Source organism: Tupaia chinensis, unplaced genomic scaffold (assembly GCF_000334495.1).
Source record: "Tupaia chinensis unplaced genomic scaffold, TupChi_1.0 Scaffold000060_1, whole genome shotgun sequence".
Lineage (NCBI taxonomy): Eukaryota > Metazoa > Chordata > Mammalia > Scandentia > Tupaiidae > Tupaia > Tupaia belangeri.
In genome coordinates this window covers 2,729,414-2,743,506 of record NW_006159518.1, presented here as the reverse complement: position 1 = coordinate 2,743,506, position 14,093 = coordinate 2,729,414, and the positions used below count along the sequence as shown (strand labels likewise).

Sequence of the window (14,093 nt, the reverse complement as noted above, 5' to 3'; positions counted from 1 at the left end):
TGTAAGGAAGCAAAAGTCATAAAATTTCTCGCTTCCAAATTTGCCAAAATACATGGAAAAGGTACTCAGTATCTACGTATAGACTATACTCTGATCATTGATTTTTAAAAATTATTTGTTTTTAGTCAAAAATTGTATAAATTAGACATACCCTGCAATGAGGAAGAGAAATTATTACAAATCTTTGCTTTGGTTACAGTTCTGAAACCACAGAGTGAAGGCCTTTATCATGTCATATAATTTTATCCTTGGAAGCCAGAAATAAAGTTTTTCTGCTTCTTGGTTCTATCTATGTTAAGAAAAAGGAGAGAAGAAGACCACATAAGCCAGCAATACTTTAATTTGCATGTAATTTTTTAGGTATTTTTGTTTTATTGTTATTTAAAGGAAGATTGCTTAAATGCTCAGATTGTATGTTTTATATTCTATTGGGTTATTATCCTTTTTGTGAGGGGGGAAGAGTTGAATCTATTGAAGTATTAGGTTGTTGGGAAAGTCATGATGTATTTTTTATTTTTCTTTGTTTTTCTATGCAGAAAACCATCATAACTTTCCTGACAATCCAGTAGATTAAAAATATACAGTTGTCTGAAGTAAAATTTTTATTGAAATGCACAAGTTCATACATTCAGAAAAATACAGAAATCACAAGTATGCAGTTATATGAATTTTTACAAGTGAATCCATCTGTGTAATCACCAAGGCAAGAAAGAGGATGTTACCCAGCATTCCAGAAGCCCCCCTTTGTGCTCCTTCATACTTAAATCGCCTGCCCTCACCACAAAGAAACACCAAATTGTGTAGTATATATACTCTGGTTGCTTGACTTCTTTTGCTCAACATTATGCTCATGAAATTCATCTATAGAGCAAGTGTTCACCCATGTTTACTGTTGTCAGTGTGTTCTGTTACATGAGTGTATCTCAATTTATTTATCCTTCCTACTGTTATTGGGTATTGAGGTTGTTTCTAATTTGGGGTTATCATCTATGAACATACATATGCATTTTTGCTGGAATGAAATTTATGGATCATGGAGTATATATGCATTCAGTTTTAGTTAAATAATTCAAGCAGTTTTCAAATGGCTGTACTATTTTATACTCCTTCAAGCAGTGTATTGGGGTTGCAGTTGCTCCACATTCTTGTCAACACTAGGTATTATATTTCTTTTTTTATTTTTTTTCCCATGAAAGAGAGCACAGGCAGGAGAGAGATATACCCAGATTGTTTGGTAGGGTCTTATCATTTTAGGATTCTCCTATCTTCACCTCCCAGTTATCTAGGACCAGGCATGTGTCACTGTGCCCAGCCCATTTAGGTTGGGCAGTGAACCAAGCCCAGGCCTCCCATGCTGTCTCAGCCAATGTGCAGTGGCACCCTGCCACTTTGCCGTTTGTGCCTCTGCAGCAAGGCCTCATTATCTTTTTTATAAAGATAAAATCTCTATAAAAATGTTTATATTTACAAAGACAAAAATGTCACTTTTTTGGGGGGGACTTTCTGGTAGGTATTTATCTCACTGTGACTTTAATTTACTTTTAGAAATAAATAGTGGTATTTTATCACACTAAAAAGCTTATACTCGGAAAAGGAAGCAACACAGTGAAAGCAATCCGCAGAGTGGGAGAAAATGTTTGCAAACTATACATCCAGCAAAGGAGTAATAACTAGAATATGCTAGGAGCTCAAACAACTCGGCAGCCAAAAACAAATAACCAATTTTAAAAATGGGGAAATAAACTGAATGAACAGTTCTCATAAGACATAAAAAGGGCTGATGAACGTGAAAAATGCTTGACATCACTAATCATTAAGGAAATGCAAATCAAAACTGCAATGAGATAATATCTCACCTCAGAATGATTAGTATCAAAAAGATAAGAACTAACAGTTGTCACAAAGATGCAGAGAAAGAGGTACTCTTTAACACTGTTGGAGGCAATGTAGTACAGCTATTATGGACATCAGTATAGAGGTTCCTCAAAAAACTAAAAGCAGGGGTGCCAGCAGGTGGTGTGATGGATTGAGGCGATTGACTACCACATGGCTAACCATGGTTTGAGTCCCGGTTCTGATGGCTTTCTCTTTACTTTCTCACTTTTCCTATCTCTGTCTGGTCAAATCAAAACTAATAATAAGTAAAATAAAATAAATAATTTAAAAAACCCTTAAAACAGAATGATCCTTTATGGAAACTAAAAATAGAACTTTGTATAATCAATGCCCATTACTAGGCATACATCAAAAGGAAAGTAAATTAATATCTGCACCCAGGCTAGCCAGTTGTGTAGTGGTTAAGGCAGCTGGATCTTAAATGGCTGACTGCACATTTTGAATTCTGGACCCGGAGCCTTGAGAAAACACTCTAGGTGTTTGTACATGCCAAAATCCTGAGAGGAGAATGGATTGCAGCTTGTCTGTCCCCCTTGGGGGAGAGGGGATGCTTTCTCACTTTGCAGTCTCTGTCCATTTCTCTCTGTCTCTCTCTGGTGAGCACATACACCCTATAGCCAAAAACAACAACAACAAAAAACCTGTACCCTACTGTTTATTGCACACACACACACACAGGGATACTATTCAGCCATTAAGAAGAATGAAATCCTGCCCTTTGATGTTAAATGGGTGAGCCTGGAGGACATTATGTTAAGTGAAGCAAGCCAGGTATAGAAAGAAAAATGCCACATGTTGTCCTTCATATGTAGAAATTGAGAAAAAATAACACTGAAGGATGAAGAATGACTGCTAGAGGCTGGGAAGGATTGGGGGAGGTATATTGATTAATAGAAGTAAAACTGCAGATGGATAGGAGAAATCATTTCTAATATTATAAAATACAGTGGTAGAATATGGATGACAACAGCTTTGCTGTGTCTCTCAAAGTAACCAAAAGGGAGGAGGGTTTTGAATGTTCTCAATACAAGTAATGATCAGTTGAATGCTGGATATCCTGGTTTAGACTTTACACACTGTATTCTTACACTGAAAAATCACATTGTACCCACACAAATATGTACAATTATAAAGTGTTAATAAGATTTTAAAAATTTGTCAGAGGGCTCATGCACTAACCAGAGATAAGTGTGAGAGAGAGAGAGCATATGAGCAAGAATCGATGAATGGTAGTATACTCCCTATGGGGAATATTGCAATCTCTTCTCCATTTTTTTCTCCTTTTGGCGTTTTGGGCATCTATGCACACACACCCAGTATGTTTTTCAAGCTGCTGGGTCTGGGACTCAAACTATACAGTCAGCCATTTGGGATCCATCTGCCTTAACCACCATGCCACCAGCTGGCCAAATAAAAAATACTTTTTAAGACTTTGCTTTACCCCCATAATTAATAAAATTAATTAATTATTAGTGAAATTAATTTGATTTCATATGTTTATTGGTTGCTTGGATATTAAATGCATAGATTATAAAGTTTTGTCAATTTTGATACAATATTCTTAAATAGAAAAAGAAGGAATTTGAATTTATTGATTATTTTACTGAGTGGTTATGTATTATGATTTTAATTTTTTCCTTTATCACTTCTCTCACTTCTCAAGTTATTAAATGATCAGTTATTTGCATAAAATTGGAAATACGGAGAAATGGTAATACAGGAGAGAAAGGGGTATGTTAAATGTACAGTTAATCACTACATTCTGCAGACCTTCTTTTAAAGAATACCTAGGTATGGAACATAGTGTTTTAGAGTCCTGTCTCCCGTCCATCCACATGTCCAATTCCTCCTATTGTGATGTTTCTTCTGCCTCTAATAAAGGATATGAAAGAACTCTCTTCCTATCAATTTGCATCCTCATTCCTGTTGATTCTAACAAAGAATTCTCTTCTTGACTTCTCTGATCATGCCATTAATATGTCATCAAGACTTCTAACATGTACACTCTGGTAAATCTTCAGAGTTAGGCCTGTATTGGTCCAATCCTTCCTTTTACTGGAATTCTCCCCTCTTTGAAGGCTAGCTCTCCTCCTGTACTTTGGATTCTATACGTCGTTCTGCCCCTACATGTTCAGGAAACATATGTGAATGGTGCTGTCAGCGTATTTAAATTCTTCTCCCCGTTGGATATTTTTCATTAGTATTTAGATAGATATGTTTCTTTGAAATGGAATAAGATTTCTCAGTCACATATCTTTTCTCTTCTCAGGATTTTGGGTGTGCATGCATGCTCCTAGCGTGAGTTTTAAGCCCCTGGTTCAGGACACAAACCGTGGTCAACTATGTGGGAGTCCAGTGACATAACCATTACCCATCTACTGGCCCCACATAACATTTTTCTTTCTGCAACCAAATTTCTTGAAAATCTTTCATTTTCTCTCTTTCCACTCATTACTTAGCTCATGCCACCTTGGTATCTGTACACATTACTGAAACAGCTCTTCCCAAGGTCACCAGTGATCTCCATTAATAGCAGATTCAGGGGACCAGCAGTTAGCGTAATGGCTATGTTGCTGGACTCCCATGTAGTCAACTGTGTTTAGAGTCCCAGACCCGTTGACTTAAACTCATGCCGGGCGCATGTGCGTGCATGCCTAGGATCCTGAGAGGAGAATGGAGGAGAAGGAATTGCGGCGTGGCCATCCCCCCTGGGGGGTGATTTCTCGCTTTTTGTCTTTCTGTCTCTCTCTGTCTTTCTGCGAGTGCACACACCCTATAGCAAAAACCTCTCAAAAAATATATATATAGCAGATTCAGTTGATATGTTCTAGTCCTCAATGTACCTAACATTAGCAGCACTGATATTCCTATTCTTATATTCTTAAAATAAAACCACTGTCTTGTAATACGTTTCTTTCTACTTTCCTGTTGTTTTCTCCCCAGTCTTTGTCAACTTAACTCTTTCCTACTATTAAATAATTGACATTCTTCAAAGTTGTTTTTAGCCCTCATATATTGTTGTTATTATACTTTTTTTTCTTTATTCATGATGGAGCATGTGAGAGGGAGAGGCAGACAGACAAGCACACTCCACAGGGTTTGGTCACACTACAGTCCCCTGCTCCAGTTCTCCATTCTGTTGGATCTTTGGTACTCACACATTCTCGTTTCAGGTGGACCCGACCACTTAAAACTTACTCCAGGCACGTGTGCATGTATGTGTGCCCAAAATCCTGAGAGGAGAATGGAGAAGAGATTACAGCATGGCCATCCCCCAGGGAATGATTTCTTGCTTTCTGTCTTTCTTTCTCTGTCTCTCTAGTGATCACACACGCCCTTTAGTAAAAATCTCTCTCTTTAAAAAAAGAAAGAGGGACCAGCAGTTGGCGTAATGGCTATGTTGCTGGACTCCCATGTAGTTGACCGCAGTTCAATTCCCAGACGCGGTGGCTTAAACTCGCGCCAGGCACGTGTGCGTTTGTGCCCAAGATCCCAAGAGGAGAATGGAGGAGAAGGGATTGTGATGTGACCATCCCCCTGGGGGGGTGATTTCTCGCTTTCTGTCTCTCTGTCTCTTTCTGGTGAGTGCACACATCCCAAAACCCCATCAAAAGAAAAAAAAAAAGAAAGTTAATAAATATCTCCCAGACTCACTTATGGCTAGTATTTTGTACATAATGTAGCTTTCCCCAATGAACTTTTCTAAGTTTTGGACAGTGGAAATCATGAAAGCCATGCTTCTGCTGTTTTTGCATTATCTCTTTGCAGACATGGGTGCCTATTTATCTTCTGTTGGTGTGGCATGGATTTAAATTTGCAGTAACTGTAGCTTTCTTGCTCATTATCCTGACTGTGTAAGGCAGAAGCATACCAGCAGGAAATTGAACTAAAGCAGTTTAGCAACAGCAGTCAGTTAAGAGAGTAAGAGATCCAGCTGTGGGCACTGGCCACTGTCCTCTGGGCTGACATTCAGAGGCAGGGCTCCTGTTTTTGAGAAAAATTGCTAAGAAATTGCTAAGAACTAGATGTTCTTAGCAGAAACTATATTAGTGAAAAAAACTCTGTAAAGGGAACTGGGGCTCTAGGATTAGGGACCTTTCTCTGAAAGGAAATAAATGTATAACTACATTAGATGAATTACAGATTTTAAATGTTTTCCTGTGTTACATCTAGAACCTGTCTGTACTAAGCTTCCAGATGAGATCATTTGACCCTGCTCTTGGAAGTACATTAGGCAGAAGCAGAGAAAAGAAAGGTAGAACAGATATGCGACCGTGTTCTAGATATGAGCATTGAGATTTAAGTAACTACTGAGGCACCGTGTTTGGTACATTTATTCTAGTCATGCTTGCCAGGGAATTATTGGGCTGTTGAAAAAGTTAGGACATATTTTTTCTACACAAAAATGCTTCATGACTTTTCTGACAATTTAATACCTATTTTCTTTAGCTTTCAAAAGAACTATCTTTTTCTTTGCTTTTTAAATTAATTTTAGCATTTATGTCTATTCATTTCTTCCTAATTTCTTTTTATGTATTTTATTGTTCTTTTCCTACTTTCTGGGAACTTGGATTTTTTTCTTTCCTTTAATTTGCTAATGCATGCATGCATTCACCAGAGAGATGGGGGAGAGGGAGAAAGCCCCACCCCAACAGGGCGTAGTTGTGCCATAATCCCTTCTCTTGCATTTCTCCACCTTGTCAGGACTTTGGAGCATGCATGCATATGCACCCAGCATGTTTTTTTTTTGGAGCATGCAAGCATATGCACCCAGCATGTTTTTCAAGCCACTGGGGTTGGGACATGAACTACACAGTCAGCCATGTGAAATCTAGCTGCCCTAACCACTAGACCATACAGCCTGCCAGTTCATTATTTTTTAGTTTGTTTCTTAGTAAGAACCTTTATAGTTATATACATTTTTCTTTAAATAGGATTTTAGTTCTCATGGGCTTTGATATGAAATATTTTGCTTTTCATTTGTAATTTATGCTTTTATTTTTGTTTAGAAATTTTTTGGGGGGGGAATCAGCAGTTGGTGTAATAGCTATGTTGCTGGACTCCCATGTAGCCGAGCGCAGTTCAAGTCCCAGACCCAGTGGCTTAAACTTACACCGGGCGTGTGTGTATGCATACCCAAGATCCAGAGAGGAGAATGGAGGAGAAGAGATTGCAGCGTGGTCATCCCCCCGGGGGGTGATTTCTTGCTTTCTGTTTCTCTGTCTCTCTGTCTTTCTGGCGAGTACATGTACCCTATAGCAAAAACTTCTCCAAAAAAAGGAAAGAAATTAAAAAAAATTTTTTTTAAGAACTTTGTAAGTTGGTTCCAGGAAAATGGCAGTGAATGTGTGTGTGTGAATGATCATGTGTGATGGCAAATGCGCGTGTGTATACATGCATGTGCACAAGTGTCTGTCTGTGCAGGGAACCAGGAGTGAACAGTTTGTGCTCTCTGGGCAGATGGCCACTGCACCCACTGAAACAGGCCTCAGTGCTTCTCACTGTACAGGTTTAAGATGCAGTCATCTTGAAAGATTTTCAAAATCTATCTTGGGAAGAAGCCGCCAAGTGGCTGCCAGTGGGCACCTGGCTGTGCTGCCACCATCTGTTGCACCACGGAATCAATTTCAAAAATTAGGAAGAAGTGAGTACTCTATCAGATGCATAAAAATCAACACAGATAGAAGAAATATGAAAGAAACAAGTAAATATTGCAGCTCAACGAATCTCAATAATGCCTCAACAACAATGGATAAAACACAGAAATCACAGAAATGTCAAAGAAGGTGTTCGGAATATTCATTGTATCAAAACTCAGTAAGATACAAGAGAGAACAACAGACAGGTCAGAAGATGAGAGAGTCATTGCACAACATGAAGAAGGAACTCTGTAAGGAGATGGTCATTAAAAAAAAGAACCAAATAGAACTTCTGTAGATGAAGAATGAAATGCAAGAAATTAAAATCTCCTGAAATTATCAGCAGTAGATTTGACCATGCAGAAGAAGGAATCTTTGACCTTGAGGACAGAACCTTGAATTTAGTCTGAGCCACCAAAAAGAACAGAAAGATAACCATTAAAAATGAAGACAACATATAGGAAACTTTAGATACCATTAAGTGGCTGAATATTGGCATAATCGGTATTCCAAAAGGCAAAGAGATGGGTAAAAGTATAGAAAATCTCGTTCATGAAATACTATTTGAAAACTTCCCAAGTTCAGAGAGATAAACAGACATCCTGAACCAAGAAATACAAAGAACACCAAATAGATTTAATATAAGAAAATCCTGTCCAAGACACATCATAGCCAGCTTGGGCAAAGACAAAGACAGTATTCTAAAAATGGCAAGAGAAAAATGTCAAGTTACTTATAAAGGATACCCCATCAGACTAATCTCATACTTCTCAACAGAAGTATTGCAGGCAAAGAAGGAATGGAAAGACATATTTAAAACTCTGAAAGAAAGAAAAAAAATCAGCCAAGGTAGTATACCCAACAAGATTATCCTTCAAATGGGAAGGAGAAATAAAATAACTCTCAGATAAACAAAAGCTGAAAGAATTCAACACTAGACCAGCTCTTCAAGAAATACATAAAGGAATACTACATTGGGAAAATAAAAAGAAAGCCAATAGAAATAAGAGAACACAGAACAACTAAGCAAATTACCAATAAAATGGCAGGAATAAGTTCATACATATTGATAATAATGTTGAATGTTAATAGATTAAATTCCCTATTTAAAAGAATCAGACTGTGTGTGCGGAATGTGTGTGTATGCTTAATTGTTTTGCAAAGAATGTGAATTCAACTGCAGTTCAGTATTAACTTCAGTATAAAAACTGTACAGATTTTTGGGAACCAGCAGTTTGCGTAATGGCTATGTCGCTGGACTCCCACGTAGTCGACCGCTGTTTGCGTCCCGGACCCGGTGGCTTAAAACTCACACCGGGCACGTGTGCGTGCGTGCCCAAGATCCCGAGAGGAGAATGGAGGAGAAGGGATTGCGGCGTGACCATCTCCCCTGGGGGGTGATTTCTCGCTTTCTGTCTCTGTGTCTCTCTCTGTCTGTCTGGCGAGCGCACACGCCCTATAGCAAAAACCTCTCAAAAAAAAAAAAACTGTACAGATTTTTGTATAGCTGGTAAGATTCTTTGTAGAGAAAATACTTTAAGATTGTAGATTGTAGCTTCTTGAGGGGCTACTATATACAGCTAGATTTTATAGCTTCAGATGTTGAATATTTAATAATTTAATTTCTTGACTTTATGGTAGCACAGCACACTCATAGGAATTGGTATCAATAGTAAATTTTGTCTTTTTTTAGGATGTTGCACTTTGTGTTTTTCGTTAATTTTGTAATAAAAATTACGGATATTATTTCTAGTGCCTTTGTCTTAATATGTTAAATTAACTTTCACTTAAAAAAAAAAGAATCAGGCTGACTGAATAGATAAGAAAACAAAAACAAAAAAGTCAGGAGCCTTCTATATATTGCTTACAAGAAACATACTTCATAATTAAGACACACATGGATTGAAAGCAAAGTGCTAGGGAAAGTCATTTAATAAAAACAGAAATGAACAGTAAAAGCCTGAATTCATAATACTGACATCTGACAAAATAGACTTTAAAATAAAAACAAAGAGGCTGTTGAGAGTGAGACAGCTGGAGATGTGGGACAGAAAGAGAGCCCTGGCGGTACAGAATCAGGCCCTGAAGGGTAGTGGGAACCTTGAGGAAGCCAGACCCCAAATCTCTGCAGTGATTTTTTTCACGGCTGCCACACATCCCAAAGCACAGGATTGGTGCTTGGTCCTGTCCTGGGCTCGGGGAACCATGGTTGAGGAGGAGTGCCAAAAAGATGGATGAGACTATTGCTGAGTTTATCAGGAGGACCATCTTGAAAGTCTGCATGACTGAAATGATGACAACCCTAAAAGCCTGGAACTTTTTGTCTGAAAATGAACCACAGACCATAAACTCCAGCAGAGAAAAGAATCTTTGGCTCAGCACTTGATTTTGCTGTGTGAGGAAAAGCATGCAAGTCTCAATGATGCAACCCTTTTAGATACCATTTATACTCAAGTTGACCCGCATCAGAAAGTCTGGGATGTTTTTCAGATGCGTAAAGGACCAGATGAAGATATTAACCTTTTTGATGTGGAATAGTTCTAAAGTTCATTTAAGAAAATTCTTCAGAGAGCATTAAAAAATGTGACCATTAGCTTCAGAGACATGGAGGAGAACACAGTCTGGATCCGAATTGCCTAGGGAACACAGTATAGGAAGCCAAACCAGTACAAACCTACTTAAGTGGTGTATTAGCCCCAGACTCCATATACCTTCACTTCTTTCTCCTGGCTGAGGAGCAGTATATCCCTTCTGAGTCAGGCACTGACAATTGCTAGCACATACCGTCAGATTGTGAAAATGGACCTGAGGAACCTCTATCTTGACTTTCTAAAGGCTATTGTTTTTAAACAGTACAACCAGTCCTTTGAAATTCACAACTTTTCAACACCTCTACAAAAAGAAGCCTTGGACTAGCTGTACATACGGATTCAGGGATCATTCATGTAAATACAATAGAAACAAAACAGAGTCCAGAAAATAACTCAAGAAATTTTGGAGACTACTACTGGAATTTGCAGAATACAAGCTTGAAACGAAGTCCAGAAGTGACTTAAATGGGGGTGTCTTGGCTGAGAGGAAAGAACCCCTGGTGCCTAATAAAGTTCTCTAGTCCACACCTTTTGGAAGCCTTAAGATCGTTAGCACCAGCCAGTATTGCAGGTGCACCACTTTCTCCATTGCTCACTTGTGTGCACAACAAGGGAATGAATTATTTTAAAATTCAAGATAAATAAGGCTTGTAAGCACAGCAGTTCTTTAACTACACTGCATACACATTTTAACTATCTAGCTGCTGTCCATAGGCTTGTATTTTAGAAATTACTCCTTGCTATTGAAAATTTAGAAATGTTGTATAATTTTTAGGACTGATTCCTCCACTGTGTGCCCCCACCCACTACATACTGCTAAGTATAGCAGTTGTGGGCATTTGAAATAGGACAGGCTATACATGGCTCCAGATTGGACCTTGAGTGCCTGCATGCTCCAAAATCAATTGCACAGTGGTTGACACTGCTAGGCCTTGGGTCTGGGGTCCCTGTCTTTACTCCTTCCTCTCCTTAGTCCTTGGGAGTCTGGTTCCATTCGCTGATGTCCAGGGATTTATTATTTTTTGTTATTATTATTATTTTTAATCCTTGCATCACGGAAAGAAGCACCAAGAAACCAAATCAGCTTTACACTTCTGCTCCATTCAGAGAGTGGAGTTAGGCCAGTTACCTTTTTACTGTAGAATGTAGCAGATAAGATGATTCGGTTAATATAAAGTAAGCGTTTCATTGTAAATACACTTTGCATAATCTGTTTTATCTATGTATGACATTCAAACTGACTGATATTACACTGATTTGGGAATGAAGATATTTAAATACAGATGCATTAGTTAGTTTTAAAAGAAATCCTTCAGTGATCACTAAAGAACATGTACTTCTTAAAATAACTTTTTGTTTGTTTTTGTTTTAGTTTTTGCTATAGGGTGCTTATGCTCTCCAGAGAGAGACAGATAGGGAGAGAGAGAGGGAAATTGAGAAGTCACCCACTGAAGAAATGGCCATGCTGTAGTCCCTTCTTCATTCTCCTCTTGGGGTGTGTGTTTCGAGTCTTGGGGTCCAGGACTCAAACTGCATAATTGTCCCTGCAGAATCCAGCACTTAACCACTATGCCACCTGCTGGCCCTAAAATAGTATTTTTAAGTCTTTTCCCAGTCTTGTTCCAGGGAAGATTTGAGATTATAAAAGCATGTTACAATTACAAAATTAAAAGATTGGAGGAGAGGGGATTGTGGTATGACCATGCCCCCATTGGAGGGTGTTTTCTCCCTCTCTTTGTCTTTCTGGTGAATGCACATGCCCTTCAGCAGAATTTTATAAAATAAAAGGTGAGGAAATCTGAACAAATGAGAGGACAAAAAGCATATAAGAGAACAAAATAAGACTAGGGATAAGATAACTACGTAAGAATGTACAAGTACCTTTCCAGCTGCAGAAGATTGGAACTTTTTTAAAGAATTGTTAATTTATTTAATTCCATTTGTTGTTGTTATTATTTATCATTTATTACTATTATTATTTTAAATTTGACCAGAGAGAGACAGAGAGAAAAAGGGAAAGCAAGAAAGTGAGCCACCAGGTCTGGAATGCAAACTAACTGGCCATGTGGAAGTCCAGCACCTTAACCATCATGGTACCTTCTGGCCCCCAGGAGATTGGAACTTTAACATGGAATTTGTCAGTGGCTAACACAAAAAGAAAACTTCAATTTGCAAATAAAGATGTTTAGAAACTGGAGAAAATTTTTTAAAAATAAAAGCAAAGAGACAAAGACACTAGTACTAAAGGGACTAATTTTTTGAAAAGATATGACAGTTATTTACTCAACACTGGAACACTCAAATACGCAAAAGTAAGACTTTTAGATCCAAAGAGAAAACTAGACTGAAACACACTAAAAAATTGTGGGAGATTTCAGCACCCACTGTCACCACTGGACAGATATTTTAGACAAAAAATAAAGAGACACAGGAGCTCAATGATGCCATAAGCCAAATAGACCTGATGGACATTTATAAAAGATTTCACTCCACAACTACTAACTGCATATTTTTCTCAGCCTGATGAACATTTTCAAAGGTTAATCACATAATAGGTCACAAAACAAGCCTTTACACATTTAAACATAGAGGATCTATATCTAGCATATTTTCCAACAACAATGGATTTAAACTTGAAGTCAGCAACAAAAATTCTTTCACAATGCACAGATACATGGAAACAAAACAACTTAATGCCTAAATGACTTCAAAATTACTAAAGAAATTAAGACCAATATTTACAAGTTTCTTGAAACAAATGGTAACCAAGACAACATTTCATAATCTTTGGGACATAGTGAAAGCTGTCCTAAGAGGTAAGTTTATAGCAATTAGTGCTCACTAGAAAAAAAGCAAAGGTGACAAATAAATAATCTAATGATGTAACTCAAGGAACTGGAAAAATAACAAGAATATCTCAAAAGTACTAGAAGAAAATAAATAATAGATTATAGCAGAAATAAATGAAGTTGAAAATAAAAACAAAATATAAAAAAAAATGAGCAAAAAGTTGATTCTTTGAGAGGGTAAATAAAATCTACAAGCCATTAACTAGAATAACCAAGAAAATAGAGAAAGGAAACAGATAATTAAAATAAGTAATGAAACAGGCAATATTACAGTAGTCATCTAAGAGAATACTACAAGTGACATTATGCCAACAAACTAGAAAACCTAGATGAAACGGACAAATCTGTGGACATAATGATTGAACCAGAAGAAATAGCCTGAATAGACTAATAAGAAGCAATGAGGTTGAATTAGTAATAAATAATCTCCCAACAAGGAAAAGCCTAGGTCCTGATGGTTCACTTCTGAATTCTACCAAACTTTGAGAGAGTAATTAAACCCAATTTTCCTCAAACTAATCAAAAGCTCCAAATAAAAAGGACTCTTCCAAATTCATTTTGTGAAGCCTCCATCATCTTGATACCAAAATGAGAAAAGGACTTAACCAAAAAAAAAAAAGAAAAGAAAGAAAGAAAGAAAAAAGGAAAGAAAGAAAAACAAAGATAAAAAAGAAAACTATAAACCATTATCCCAATATCTGTGATGAATCCAGATGCAAAAATCCACAACACAATACTAGCAAATCAAATCTAAGAACACATTAAAAAGATTATACACTGTGACCAGGTAGGCTTCATTCTAGGGATACAAGGACGGTTCAACATACTTAAAACAATAAAATAATGCATCACATTAACAGAAGGAAAGATTTTTTTAAAAAGATCATATAAGTTGATGCAGAAAAAGCATTTAATAAAATACAACATCCTTTTATGATTAAGATTCTCAGTGAAATAAGTATAGGGACCAGCAGATGGAGTAATAGTCATGTTGCTGGATTCCCACGTAGTCAACTGTGATTTGAATCCCAGATCTGGCAGTTTAAAACTCACACCAGGCATGTGTGCATGTGTGTCCAAAATCCCAAGAGGAGAAGGGATTGTGGCGTGGCTGTCCT

General features: G+C 37.5%; 1 protein-coding gene and 1 pseudogene across 1 annotated transcript in view; both read left to right on the top strand.

Annotated features, from left to right (window-relative positions):
• The window catches only part of DNAJC1 (DnaJ heat shock protein family (Hsp40) member C1), a gene marked incomplete at its 5' end in the record, with an annotated part of 214,976 nt that overhangs the window by 62,367 nt on the left and 138,516 nt on the right, over positions 1 to 14,093 (top strand). The window lies entirely within an intron of this gene.
• Positions 9,451 to 10,802, top strand: LOC102480608 (centromere protein N pseudogene; annotated as a pseudogene).